The sequence below is a fragment of the Conger conger genome, chromosome 9 (genome assembly GCF_963514075.1).
Source record: "Conger conger chromosome 9, fConCon1.1, whole genome shotgun sequence".
NCBI classification, from domain to species: Eukaryota; Metazoa; Chordata; class Actinopteri; order Anguilliformes; family Congridae; genus Conger; species Conger conger.
In genome coordinates, this window is record NC_083768.1 from 58985931 (window position 1) to 58999882 (window position 13952).

Here is a 13952-nt window from a genome sequence, read left to right on the forward strand (position 1 = left end):
TGGTGGTGGGTAAGAAAATGTCAGATTCTGAAGTTCAGATGAGATTGAATCTGAATGAATTTTCAATAACAATAGCTTATAGCTATATTGAAATAAGAATTTTTCCCAAGTTAGAAGGAAGTTTGTTCTTTAGATTCAAGTGTTTGTGAAATGACCTGATTAAATAAAGGGGAGAAACTGTTTTAAAGTGTCTGCTTTTTACAAACAATAGTCAACCTACAGCTCAATTGAGGGCCAGTGCGTTTGTTATCAGATCTGGGTTCAGTTTTGTTTTGGATTCAAATACTTTTCTGTGCTCTGTTGATCTTGCAAAAAATGTAAAACAGAAATCTAATTTATATAAGTAGTCATTTATATCAGCCCTTTGGCAGCTATTACAGCTTCAAGTCTTCTTGGGCAAGACAAGCTTTGCACACCTGGATTTGGACAGTTTATCCCATTCTTCCTGGCAGATCCTCTCAAGGTTCGTCAGATTGGATGGGAAGCTTCTATGAACTGCCATCTTCAGGTCTCCACAGGTGTTCTATGGGGTTTCTTAAGAGACCCTTGCAAACAGACTGCACTCAGTTGCATTGTAACATTACTATATTTCTCAATTGAAGGACCAATCAACTCTACACACCACTCACATATTGAGTGATCAAGTTGTTTCACCAGATTTTAATTTTATTTTTATGTTTTCTTCTCATTTTAATGTCTTGACCTATGATGTTATCGAGTATCAAATTCTTCTAGGTACACTTGCACAAAGTCATTTTGAAGGCATATAGTCAGGTGTGTGAATAAGCAATTATACTAAAAAGGAGCTAATCAATTTTATAGGTAGGTTGAAACACAATCATTAACTGAAACAGAAATAGCTGTGTAGGAGGGTTAAAACTGGGTGAGGAACAGCCAAACTCTGCTTCCAAGGTAAGGTTTAATGTCAGAAGTCATACACCATAACAAGACTGAGCACAGCAACAAGACACAAGGTAGTTATACTGCGTCAGCAAGGTCTCTCTCAGGCAGAAATTTCAAGGCAGACAGGGGTTTCCAGATGTGCTGTCCAAGCTCTGTTGAAGAAGCACAAAGAAACGGGCAACCTTGAGGACCGTAGACGCAGTGGTCGGCCAAGGAAACAGATGAAAGACACATCATGCTTACTTCCCTTCGCAATCGGAAGATGTCCAGCAGTGCCATCAGCTCAGAATTGGCAGAAACCAGTGGGACCCAGGTACACCCATCTACTGTGAGGAGAAGTCTGGTCAGAAGTGGTCTTCATGGAAGAATTGCAGCCAAAAGGCTATACCTCCGACGTGGAAACAACCGACTCAACTATGCACAAAAACACAGGAACTGGGGTGCAGAAAGGCAGCAGGTTCTCTAGACTGATGAGTCAAAATATTAAATATTTGTATCAGAAGGCAGTTTGTTCACCAAAGGGCTGGAGAGGGTACATAAATGAGTGTCTGCAGGCAACAGTGAAGCATGGTGGAGGTTCCTTGCAGGTTTGGGGCTGTATTTGTGCAAATGGAGTTGGGGAATTGGTCCGAATTAATGGTCTCCTCAATGCTGAGAAGTACAGGCAGATACTTACCCATCATGCAATACCATCAGGGAGGCATCTGATTGGCCCCACATTTACTCTGCAGCAGAACAATGACCCCAAACATACAGCCAATGTCATTAAGAACTATCTTCAGCGTAAAGAAGAATATTTACACACACACACACACACACACACACACACACACACACACAGTTATTCAATTAAATTTCATTTCATTTTTATAGTGCTTTATTCAACACAATAATGCCCCAAAGCAGCTTTACAAAGACCCCAGACCTGAGACCCCCTCAGAGCAAGCCTTGGGCGACAGTGGGAGTGACAGTGCAGAAGACTTCGTGGAGGAACTTCTTCAAAAATGTTCAATTTGGACTCATCTGACCACAGCACCTTCATACAATCATACTTTAAATGACCAAATGAGACTAAAAATTGAATGTTTTGGTCAGATACAGCATAACATGTTTGGCATTGAAACAAAGGTGCATGAAAGGAGATACCCACGGAAAAATTTGGTCCAGAGGACCATGGGCACTGGTTAAAATCAATGGTATCATGGACTCAGGATTTTGGCTGACAATCTGGTTGCCTCTACCACAAGGCTGAGACTTGGCTGTAGGTTGATTTCCCAACTTTACAGTAGATAGACAAAGCATGTGTAAAATAACACTTTATGATAACAGTAAAACAGTTTTAAAGTAACATTTAGTACACAGTTGACAATTAGCGACATAATTTCGCCTACTTATCTTAAAAAATCTTTCAAAAGTTTCAAGAGTGGTGTTTCATATCAATGGATGATACTCTGAAATGGTTTCTTCTAATGCAGTCAGACTGGTGTGTTATGCTGTGCTATAGTGGTTACATTACATTACATTAATGGCATTTGGCAGACGCTCTTATCCAGAGCGACGTACAGTTGATTAGACTAAGCAGGAGACAATCCTCCCCTGGAGCAGTGCAGGGTTAAGGGCCTTGCTCAACGGCTGTGCAGATCGTATTGTGGCTACACCAGGATTAGAACCACCGACCTTGCGTGTCCAAGTCTTTTACCTTAACCACTACGCTACAGGCCGCACCCTGTAGTGGTGCATCCGAACTGTCCGTCTGAAGCCAGCTTTGCCAATATTGCCGTTCTTTTTACCAGCTCTGAGTGTGATGATGGAAAGCACGAACATCTTCGCGGCAGCAATATGCCTGGATCTGGCCGTCTTTACGTAGCGAAATTTGGGCTACCGCCTTCGCTAAGCCCCAGCGGTTGGCAGAGCCTGACACAGATATGGATGCTGGCGGGGCTCAGGTGGGCGCTTGTTCTGCGTGGTGCTGACAAAATCAGGGTGCTTCACCGCTGTGTGACGGCGATATGTCTGTTCGGACCGGTGTACGAAAGCGGGTTGTTGGTGCTGTTCGAGAAACACCCGGAGCACTGGAGCGGGTCGCTCTCGAGTCCGGGGAAAACTCTCATAGCCGCGACTGCCACGGCTATCGCCAGCCTCTTTCGGGAGGTGAATTTTCCGGACAGTCGCGGAGATGCCTGTTGAATGTCCAACGGAACAGAGAGAAAGCAACGAGCCAGGGCGCTGTTCATGAGGGTCATCCGCTACTCCAAACCCGACGCGCTATTTCTGTGCGGCGCTTTTGTCTTCCTCGCTTTCGCTGTCATTTGTGAGTACTGGTTACCGCTTAAGTTTATTTACAGAGAAAAAGGAAGTGTATTATAAATAGAACACTTGGGTCTAAAATGGATTTAAACAAGCAGTTGTTCATCCGTACAGGTGAGATGTTCATCCCGTTCCACACAGGGAAAGTGATCGACATTCTGGGATCTCACTACCAGCCAACCAGCTTCGTGGCGGCTGTCTTCTACATAGCACTCTTCTCAATGGGCAGGTCGGTGTAGAACAGTGGTTTTCAAACTTTTAGTGCTTAAGGCACACCTGATTTCAAACCAGAACCTCAAGGCACACCGTGAGGAACTATCATAGTAATCTATTATGAACAATGCCACACACATTATTATTACGTTATTAGTGATATTTGCCCCATATTGCACATAGGTTACCCCAGGCTGTCAAATGATCATCAAGCAGATGTAGGCTCATTTACAGTCCCCTCCAAAAGCATTGGAACAGCAAGACCAATTCCTTTGGTTTTGCAATCAACTGAATACATTTGCGGTTGAGATTAAAATATGAACACGAGACAAGAGTTACATCCACACCAGGTGAACCATGGAGGAAGTGCAGCTCTGAGTACAGTGCAGCCATTTGGCAGACGTGCTTATCCAGAGCGACGGCCAATAACGTGCAACACCATAAGCAGGGACAAGTGCGCTTAAAACCATAGTGCAGGGATCATCACATCACGGTCCTCAAGGTCCGAGAACTGCTGTTTCCACCCTCCCTTTACCTGGGGGTCAGATGTGAAGACCGTCTGGCCATTCAGAAGCAGGGATTGTTCAGCTAATTACCTGGGAGAAAAGAAAACCAGGGCCAGATGTCGCTCGGGTTTCTCTTCAGCACGAATTAACCTGTTGCCTACCACTGGCTTGCTAGTGGTAGACAAGGGGTTTTCGGCTGTTCTCGAGAGGCTTCTCAGAGCTTGTGTCCCTTCTTTCTCTCCTTTTTCCTCCCTTTCTTGGCTCCTTCGCCCCTCTCTTTTTTCCACCTGGTTTTTCCTCCTAACCTGACGGACTGCGAGTTCCGTTCCCAGTACGTGGCTTGACCGCGGCTGGTGCGGGCTCGCAGTTCACGGACCACCCCCGGAACAGCTGAACCTGGAGCGAGGAGAGAGTACCAGTGGCTTGACCGCGGCCCTCTCTGACCTCCAGGTACCCCAGGGCCTGTTGGGAGGAACCAACCAGGTGGCTGGAGAGAAGGAGCGAGGGAGCTGATCCAGGAACTGCGGAGGGAGCTGCCGTTGCCAGAGCCTGCCACCAGAGGGAGCCGGACCCGGAGGAGCCTCGAGGATCCAGAGAGCCAGCCAGGAAGCCCGGGACTCCACCATCCTTTCCTGGACTGAGGCGGCGACGAGGATCCTCGAGAGCCAGCCAGCGGAGGCAGAGACTCGCCTGGAGGCCACCCTGCCAGAAGACTCCCGCCATCCGGAGGACGAGCTCCACTGCTGCAGAACGCTTTTCTGCCGGAAGCCAGAGGCGAGTACAAGAGCTGCCCGGAGAGAACGCCCGGAAGGGCTGCTCTCCGGGCCTGTACCAGCCTTGCTGGGCCTTCGCCGGTTGCTCTCTCTGCCTCTGGTTTTTCAGGCCCTGCAGCAGATCCAGCGGAACCCCTCCGGAGGACGAGGCGTGCGGAGCAGGCAGAAAGGGGGATCCGTGGACCTCCCCCCAGAAGACGGCGGCGCCCTTTGGATCCGGACCTGCTTGCTGTGTACCGGACCAACGCTTGGCGCCCCCCCACCGGAAGGGAGGTTCACTAGCGGCAGGGGAGCTGAACCATCGGCCCCCCTTGCATGTTCGGTCCCCCTGGGACAGGCCATCAACCTCAGGCGATTCTCGTTTCTCTGCCCACAGCTGGACTCCGGCCCCCAGCAGGAATGGCGACGGCGGCTCAGCCAGGTGTGCGGCGCCACAATGCCGTCCGGCTAACCCTCCTGAACAGCGGAGAGGGGGGCAGCAGCGACAGGGTAGGCCCCCTGGTGGAGCAAGGGGTGAATGGCGCAGCTGTGGAGGGCGCCACCGAGCCAGCGTCCACTAGGGGGGGAACCAATGCTGCTGCCCCAACAGCCAACAGCCAGAGGAGAGTGACAGGTATGACCCGCCTGGAGTTTAGCCGGGCAGTGCTTCAGCGAGCCATGGGCTTCGTGCCAGGCGACCTGAACTGCCTGGTGAAGGTTCCAGGTAATGCTGATATTTTTGAAATTAGCTTTAAAAACGCTAATGTCCTGGAGAGGTTCTGGAACCTCTATAGAGAGGGGAAGGACAGGTCTCCCCTTAACAACTTTCAAGTTGAGCCCCTGTCCGACACGGAAAGCAAAGTGGTCACTGTGCAGTTTTTTAATGAAACTGTACAGGACCACGATGTGAGTACGTGGTTGGGCAGGTATGGCCAAGTTAAATCTGAAGCCAGGAGGGTCCTGGATGAGGATGGAGTCTGGACCGGGGCCAGGAAATGGCTGGTCCAGCTCAAGCCTGACCCCTCTGCAGTGGGGGGGGTATGTCACATCCCCAGCACCATCACGCTGGGGAGACACCGGGGCGTGGTGTTTTATTACGGCATGCCCAAGCTGTGCAGGAACTGCGGCGAGTTAGGTCACTTGGCCGCAGCCTGCACAGTGGTCAAGTGCAAGTCGTGTGGCGGCGAGCACGAGACCAGGGCGTGCCGTGACCCGAGGCCCTGTAATCTTTGCGGGGTGAGGGGGCATCTCTTCCGGGATTGCCCCCTCTCGTACGCGAACAGGGCCCGGAGCACCGCGCCCCCACCACCGTCAATGACTGCCCCCCCTCCCCCACCCCACCCTACCCCCACACCACGCACTAGAGCACCCACCCCCCCTTTGCCCCAGCCTGACAGCCTAACCCCCACAACACAAACACTACCAATCCTTCCCTGCAGCACAACACCGGCAACCCCCACCTCAACAGCACCCCCTGTTACCCAACCCACTGTCACCACAGTTAAAGAGGAGCCTGACTCTGACACCCCCATTGTGGTGGAGGGGTCAGACTCCTCATCTGCAGAATCGGACACAAATTCCATCACTCCGTGGCAAAAACCTAAACGAAAAGGGAAAAGAATTCGATCACCCACAACAGCCAAACCGCAAAATACACCCAGCCAGCCTCCAAACCCAGCAATAACACGCCAACCGATCAACGCCAAAAGACAAACAGTACAATCTAATAAAAAACCGGTACACAGTCCCAAATCTTTCGCCAGGCCTAATACTCTTCCCAAACCTCCCACCCATCCACCAAAATCAGTACATTACAAGGAAAACCTACAAAACATCAGCACACTTCACCCCCACTCTATTAGGGACCAGCCAGCCCCCGGTCCGGACTCTCAAAGGGAGGCGACAACATCCCCCTCCTCCCAGGCCCTCCTAGGCCCGGGGGGGAGGCCTGGGGCAAAAACAACCACCCCCACCTCTCCAGGACGGAACCTCCCAGGCAGTCAGGAGGGGAGACCCATGGGAGAACATGGTCAGGGGGTGAGTAGGCGCCACAATAACCCGGATACAATTTTCAATACAATTAATCAAATCTGTCAGAATATGGCTAACAGCCATACTGGATCACCAGACACACAAAAACAATAAATATTATGGCACACAACTTTACACTCACCACACTTAACACCCGAAGTATCAGACACCCCGACAAACGCACCACCGTTTTCTCCATTCTATCACAGATCCCCTCAGACGTCGTCCTACTCCAGGAATGTGGTATTCCGTTTCGGGAGTGGGATGGCGTTCTGGGGGAGGAATGGAGAATGGGAGACTCTCTCTGGTCTGGCTCAAACATCGCCAGAGCTGATGGGGTCGGCACGTTGATGAAAAATCCCTATGCTAAAATAACAGCACACAGCATTGTGGAGAGTGGGCGAATCCTCGTCACCGATCTCGAGGTCGGGGGTTCCCCACTCAGGGTCATCAACGTGTACGGTCCCACCAGCGTGGCCGAGAGAGTCTCCCTATTCACTAAACTACCACCACTGTTACACTGCACGATGCCCGTCGTCGTAGGGGGAGATTTCAACTGTGTTTTAAGAGATGAGGACCGCAGCAAACCAAGGCCGGATCGCTCCGGCACCCTGCTGCGGTCCCTCATCGAGGATTTCTCCCTCTGCGACGCCGGGGGCGCCTCTCCTCCCCAACACACTTTTGTGAGTTCCTCTGGCTCCTCCTCATCCAGAATTGACATGTTTCTGCTCTCCCCAGGCCTGAGGGTGCACAGCTATTCCACCAAGGCGGTGCACTTCTCGGACCACCACATGGTAACCGTGTCCCTGGTCTGGGAGAAACCTATAACCGTGGGTAAGGGGCTCTGGCGGATGAATATCAGCCATCTCCAAGACCCCCAGGTGCGTCTCTCCTTCTCGAGAAGATACCTGGAGTGGGTGAGTCTGAAACATCTCTTTGACTCCCCGGTGGAGTGGTGGGAGATGGTGAAGGAGCGAGTGCGGGGCTACTTCCGGGCAGTCGGGCGGAGGAAGGCGAAGGAAGGGAGGGCAGTTTTTGAACGCCACAATGCTGCCCTCCAAAGACTAAGCCTCCTCCAGTCCCGAGGCCTGGATGTTGGCAGCGAAATCGCACAAGCTCGGCAGAGCCTCACCACCCTCTACCGGGAAGAGCGGAAGAAACAGACCTTCCGCTCCAAACTCCAGGGCCTCCAGGAGGATGAGAAGTGCACGCGGTTCTTCTTCCGCAGGGCACGAACCAAGACGAATAACATCTTGTCTCTCTATAACAGCAGAGGTGTGGTGGTGTCTGAAGAGGCGGAGGTCCGGGAGGTGGCCAGGGAGTTCTACGAGGGCCTTTACAGTGAGAGGCCCTCAGATGGGGCTCTCATGGACACCTTCCTGGGCTGCCTGGACAGACGCCTGGGAGACGAGCAGATGGAGGCGGAGTTGAGCACTGAGGAGCTCACCAGGGCCGTGCACTCCCTGAATACACATAAAGCTCCGGGCCCTGACGGAATCCCAGCTGAGTTTTACCAGGCTCACTGGGATCTCCTGAAGGGGGACGTGGCGGAAGTGTTCAGGGCTGCGTACAGGGAGGGGCGGTTAGGCGCCTCACTGAGACAGAGCTCAGTAGCTCTTGTCCCAAAGAAGGGGGACCTGAAGGACCTCCGCAACTGGCGGCCGATCAACCTCCTCTCAGTCGATTATAAGATCATGGCGAAGGCGCTGATGGGGAGGTTCCAAGGCCTGATAACATCGGTGATCGGACCGGACCAGACCTGCAGCGTGCAGGGGAGGTCCATAAATGACAACCTGCTCCTCGCGAGGGATCTAATCATCCACTCCGGGGAGCGGAGGTCCCCCTTGTGCCTTCTCAGTCTTGATCAAGAGAAGGCATTTGACCGGGTGAGTCATGTGTGCTTGGAGAGAGTGCTAGAGAAAATGAACATTCCTGGCCCCCTCCTGCGCTGGACAAAAATCATTCTGACAGACATAACGGGCAGAGTGGTTGTCAATCGACAGCCCTCTGCCCCGTTTGATGTCAGGTCTGGCGTCAGGCAGGGGTGCCCTCTAGCATCTCTCCTGTACGTCATCTACCTGGAACCGTTCCTCCAGGCCATCAGGGCCAATCCAGGGGTGGTGGGCTATCCACTCCCTGGAGCGGGGGGGGAACGACTAAAGGTGATGGCGTACATGGACGACATTGCCATCGTCGCCACAGATAGTCGTTCTATCGCTTGTGCCACCAAGGTGTTGGACGACTTCTGTGTGGCCACTGGCGCCCTGGTCAACAGGGACAAGAGTGAACTGTTTCTGTCTCCATATTGGAGTGAGGAGCTGACCGTTTCCTTCCCTGTGCGTAGGAATACCATCAAGCTCCTGGGGGTGACCTTCCAGGCTGACGGAGGAGGGAGAATCAGCTGGGAGGGAGCCCTCCGCCACGTCCAAAATAAAATCAGGAGCTGGAGTGCACGGCCCTTGACCATGGCGGGTAAGATCCTTGTCCTGAAGGCAATTGTCCTACCCATTCTGCTCTATGTGGGGAGGGTGTTTCCCCCAGACAAAGCCACCGGGAAGCTAATCACCCGGATGGCTTTCCGCTTTGTCTGGGGGAGCACCATGGAAAAACTTAAACGCGTCACCCTCCTCAAAGAGGAGCGGAATGGGGGGCGGGGGGTCCCAGACATTGTCAACATCATTATGGTGCAGGGTCTGGCCACCCTTGTCCAGAATGCAGGGAAGGTGGGTAAGGCCTCTGGTACCTTTGCCAGGTACTATGCCACCCCTTTCCTCAGAGCAATGGGCTTGGGTGTGCTGGACCTCACCATACCCTACAGCTGGGACCCCCCCTATGTCTATCGAGCCCTGAAGGACTTTGCCTACAGGACGGGTCTGCCCAGGGCTGGCCTAACCTCGTGGAGCTATAAAATGATTATGGCTCATTTAAGATCTGGAGAAATTGTAACGCTCCCGAGGGGGGGGCCAGACCTGGACCCGCAAGTCATCTGGGCAAATGTAACACACAAATGTCTTACAAACAAACAAAAAGACATTGCCTGGATGACAGCCCATAGGTGTCTCCCCACCAGAACATTTATGTATCGCCGGCACTTAGCCCTGACCGAGCGCTGCCCCCACGGATGCACTGACTCAGAACACATCCACCACCTGTTCTGGGAGTGCTCCGTGGCCAGGCAGGTCTGGGGCCTTGTTTGTTCCTCTGTCTCCCTAAGCAGGTTCCTGCCAAGATCCTCCCTGATGGCTGAGGGCGTCCTCTACGGTCCGCCGGGGGGATGCAAGTCCACCGTGCTCCAGCGTCAGTGGAGGATCATCAACACCGTGAAGCAGGTCCTGTGGGAGACGAGGAACATCAAGGTCTACCAGAAAACATCTGTAGACCTGGTCACTCTCCGGAGGAGGATTCAAAACCTCCTCCAGGACGGCATTTTGGTGGACATGCACACTAATAAGAACCTGGCGAGAGAGAAGTGGGGGGTGGACCATTGGAAAGAATTCATCATCTAGTCCACCCCCCCCCCCCCCAAGGGACACAGAAGCCTCTCGGGACAGCAAACCTGAGCGAAATGGACTTTCTTTTTTTCCTCATTGTTTTGTCTTTTAATTCACTTTTGTTTTCTTTGAATTACATAGTGATTTTTTTGGATATTCTGTGTTTTTGTGAACATTTTTTGAATCACTCTTTTGAAAATTTGTTATTCATTTACTCTGATGTCTCTGTTCCTTATGGTTTAAGTGTGTGTTTAAAAAAATTTTGTTTGTGTTATTGAGTGTGTTTTAAAAAAAGGAAAAATTTAAAATTGTTAAGAAATTTATAAAAACCAATAAAACTACCTTTACCTGGGGGTCAGATGTGAAGACCGTCTGGCCAATCAGAAGCAGGGATTGTTCAGCTAATTACCTGGGAGAAAAGAAAACCAGGGCCAGTTGTGGATTGGGGTCCAGATTTGATGATAGCTGCCGGAGAGGGAACTACAGTTCTAGTAGTGCTAGTAGTGACCACAAAGATACAAACCTGAGCCCTCATAGATGAATCCGATAACAAAGCATTTAAACTGTTTTGAGAACTATAACTAAGGACTAAGACCCTCAGAATAGTGGAATAAGTACACAGAATCATCATCAGGCTTTGCACAAATATGTGGAGTCAAAGACAGCTCAAGTGCACACTGTCATACAGCAGAAGGGGGACATATCAATTACTAAGAAATTGTGAAATTGATCTTCCAATTTTTCAAAGATTAAACTTTTCACTCAAGTTGTTATGCTGATGTAAGCCAGTCATAAGTAACATTTGGTCTCATGCGCTGGTCAGCTTGCTGACTTCCCCCTCCTGGAGCATACATTGTTAGCCCCCACCGTTGGCACACATGCCTGTGGGGGAGAGCTAGAGAAGGATTCTTAGAGACGCCTTCTTGGGCCCTGGGGGCCCCCTTTTCTCACATTCCAGAACAGGAATATTGGAGATGGTATAAAGGTGTTTCATGATAATCCTAGGTCAGAATATAGTGATGTTTGGTGTTATTCTGATTGGTTCAGTGTGACTGGTGTAATGGTCTAGTTTTTGTAACAGTCTACCTTTGATAGCATAACCATTCAGGAGCCGAGGGGAAACTGGGCAAAAGCTGTCTCTGTAGAAGCCATGTGTTTTAGCCCCCTGCCTGGTGGGCCTGGCTGTAAATTATAGATGGGTGACTCACTTTTAGGGTCAGGAACTAAGGCCTGGATTAGATAAGGAGAAGAAACCAAACAGTCTGGGATGTCTCCTTTCCTTTCATTCACCCAAATCAGGTTTATCCAAAAGGTATATTACCATGAGAGGCACAAAGACATATTTACAGCATAATGCAGTTATCATGAAAACTCCCAACTACAGCATTCATAGATATGATGGGGCGGCCTGTAGCATAGCGGTTAAGGTCAGGAAGGGCTGCCATTTGTGAGGGGCCTGAGAGCTGGGGTTTCAATGTTGTTTAGACTACCTGTTGGGGAGTTAAGATGTATGAGTGGTCCAAGGCCAGTTGGGTCATGGGAAAAGAATCCTCCCGAACATTGGTGACCTCCCTGTGACCCCATACCTGGTCACTTCCAAGGGGGAAGACTCCGGACAATGCCACAGTGCCCTCATTTGGGCACTGCTGTCATTACACCGGTGACTGCTCTCTTAGATTAAATATTCAAAACTGCTATTAAGATAGTAAATAGACCCAGTAACACCTTGAAAACATTGCCCATGTGATCCTTGTATTATTGCATTAAGTCTTATGTAATGGTAACAGGAATTGCATGTAAAATGGATAATCAGGAGGGAAGTTTCATGATAACTGCAACATAATAAAACATAAGGGTAATCTGTTTGGTATGGATGTGATCTGATAAAATCAAGGAATCGGATGAGATACATTTCATGCCAAATGGAATTTAATAAACTATAGTTTCAGTATCCCAAGGGAAAACCTACACGTCCTCTCCTGGTAATCATCTAATTTTCCCTACTCAACAACCCCCAACGGTGGGGGTCTAAATTCCAGATTTGACCACCCCTCCAGGTTGATTTATGGCACTGCCGCCTGGTTCCAAACGTATGATTTGGCATAAAAGCAAGGGAGACAGACCAATCTGGGAAGATCGTATTCCACTTCCCACACAACATGTCTTGTGTATGTATGTATGTTTGTATGTATGTATGTGTAGCAGTGGAAGATCGTATTCGACTTCCCACACAGCATATTGTACGTGTATGTTGTGAGGATGGGGTTGGGCGGAGAGCCAGTAGCGACTAAAGGGGAAACCCTTTTAAAGCGAGCACGCAAACGTGTTCGCCACTAAAACTCAATATGGAGGCGATAACCCCTACTCCCAGAACAGAGGGAGGAACAGAAACTAACCCGAAGGCGAATTAGAAGGATAACAGAAATTAAGCCAAAAACGGCTGGGAAAATAAAACAACCCTCCAAAACAGGGCGAAACTCAAAACCCAAAATGTGCTTGACACACAGCACTGACGGTATCAGACCGGGACCGCCGAAAAGAAAATACAACCTAGCGTAAAAACTAGGCACGAGAAAATAAAACCCTCGAGGCGCAGCTCGGGAAGAAAACACAAACCAAAAATACATACCAGGGGACAACGTCCCCCAACCACTGACTCACACGAGTCAAACGAAAGAAAAACCAAAACCAAAAACCTTAGAGGAAGGCGCCAGCGAACACAATACCAGCGAAACGCCTTCCTTACCTTTTTTTAAGCTTTTCTTTTTTGTTAGCAACCACCAGCACAGCACAGACTCCCAAAACTACTGATAGAGTCTACCTTGTGCTTACCGGCTTGGCGCAAGAGCGAACAGTTGACACACAAGCACTGAAGGAGAGTCAGTACTGAGCTTAAATATGCTTCCCGGGAGGTAATTCCCCTAACGCCAATGAGGGACAGGTGCGACCAATGATCATCGGCCCTCTGCTGGTAACAGCGGGTATTACCTCCCACATGACATATGTAAGTATCAGGAAGATCGTATTCGACTTTCCATCCGGCATATTCTATACTCTGTGTTTGTGTGTAGTCCAAGCAGGCTAGGTATGATTATTTACTCTATCTCTATTCTTAATTTGTGTATTTTATACTTGATTGTGATATTCTCAAGCTAATAACCTACCTGTCTGCGAATAAACTATTTTGTTTGGAACTTGCGTGATCTCCATGACTCTAATTCATCTTGTACCTTTTCAGCCTAAGTTACAACTGAATACTCAGGGGAAAATGGTGGCCGAAGACCGACCGATCGGCGGGGCGGTACACCTGTGGTAGTTCTAAGCTTTGCGGCCAGCAATTTCTGTCCCTTAAAGGGTCGGGTGACGCACGGCTCTTGTGATTTGGTGCGAAGGGAACCCTTGGGCGTTACGGCGCTGGTTCCTGCCAAATTAGCTCTAAGGAGCCCAGTTAATGCTACGCCAACCTGGGCTCGCAACTATCATGGCAGGTTTGCATGTATTGTGTTGACTGGACCCGCAGCCTCTGAGTTCTCCACCGAACTGAGATTTCAGCAGTAATGCTAATCCCGGGAGCATCTATTGAGTAATGGTGGCGCAGGTACAAGTCGAATGTAATCACTCCCGAGGTCCGCGTAAGTTGCAAACCCAAATTTCTAAATTATATTTTAAATGGAGTCAGATAAACGAGTAAAACTATAGTAACCACTAAGCGTACAATACGGCCCCGTTTGAGAACGGAGAATATTAAG

The 13952-nt window shown here is 50.1% G+C and overlaps 1 protein-coding gene across 3 annotated transcripts in view; it reads left to right on the plus strand.

Annotated features, from left to right (window-relative positions):
- The window catches only part of LOC133136484 (putative HLA class I histocompatibility antigen, alpha chain H), a 143962-nt gene that overhangs the window by 86202 nt on the left and 43808 nt on the right, over positions 1-13952 (plus strand). Inside the window, exon 9 of one of the 3 annotated variants that reach the window (XM_061254009.1) lies at positions 1-187. This exon is cut by the window's left edge and continues 942 nt beyond it. The exons of the other annotated variants lie outside the window; for them this stretch is intronic. The gene's annotated coding sequence lies outside the window, so the exon portion shown is untranslated. Of the gene's footprint in view, positions 188-13952 lie in introns of those variants that run through there. 3 annotated transcript variants of the gene reach the window in all.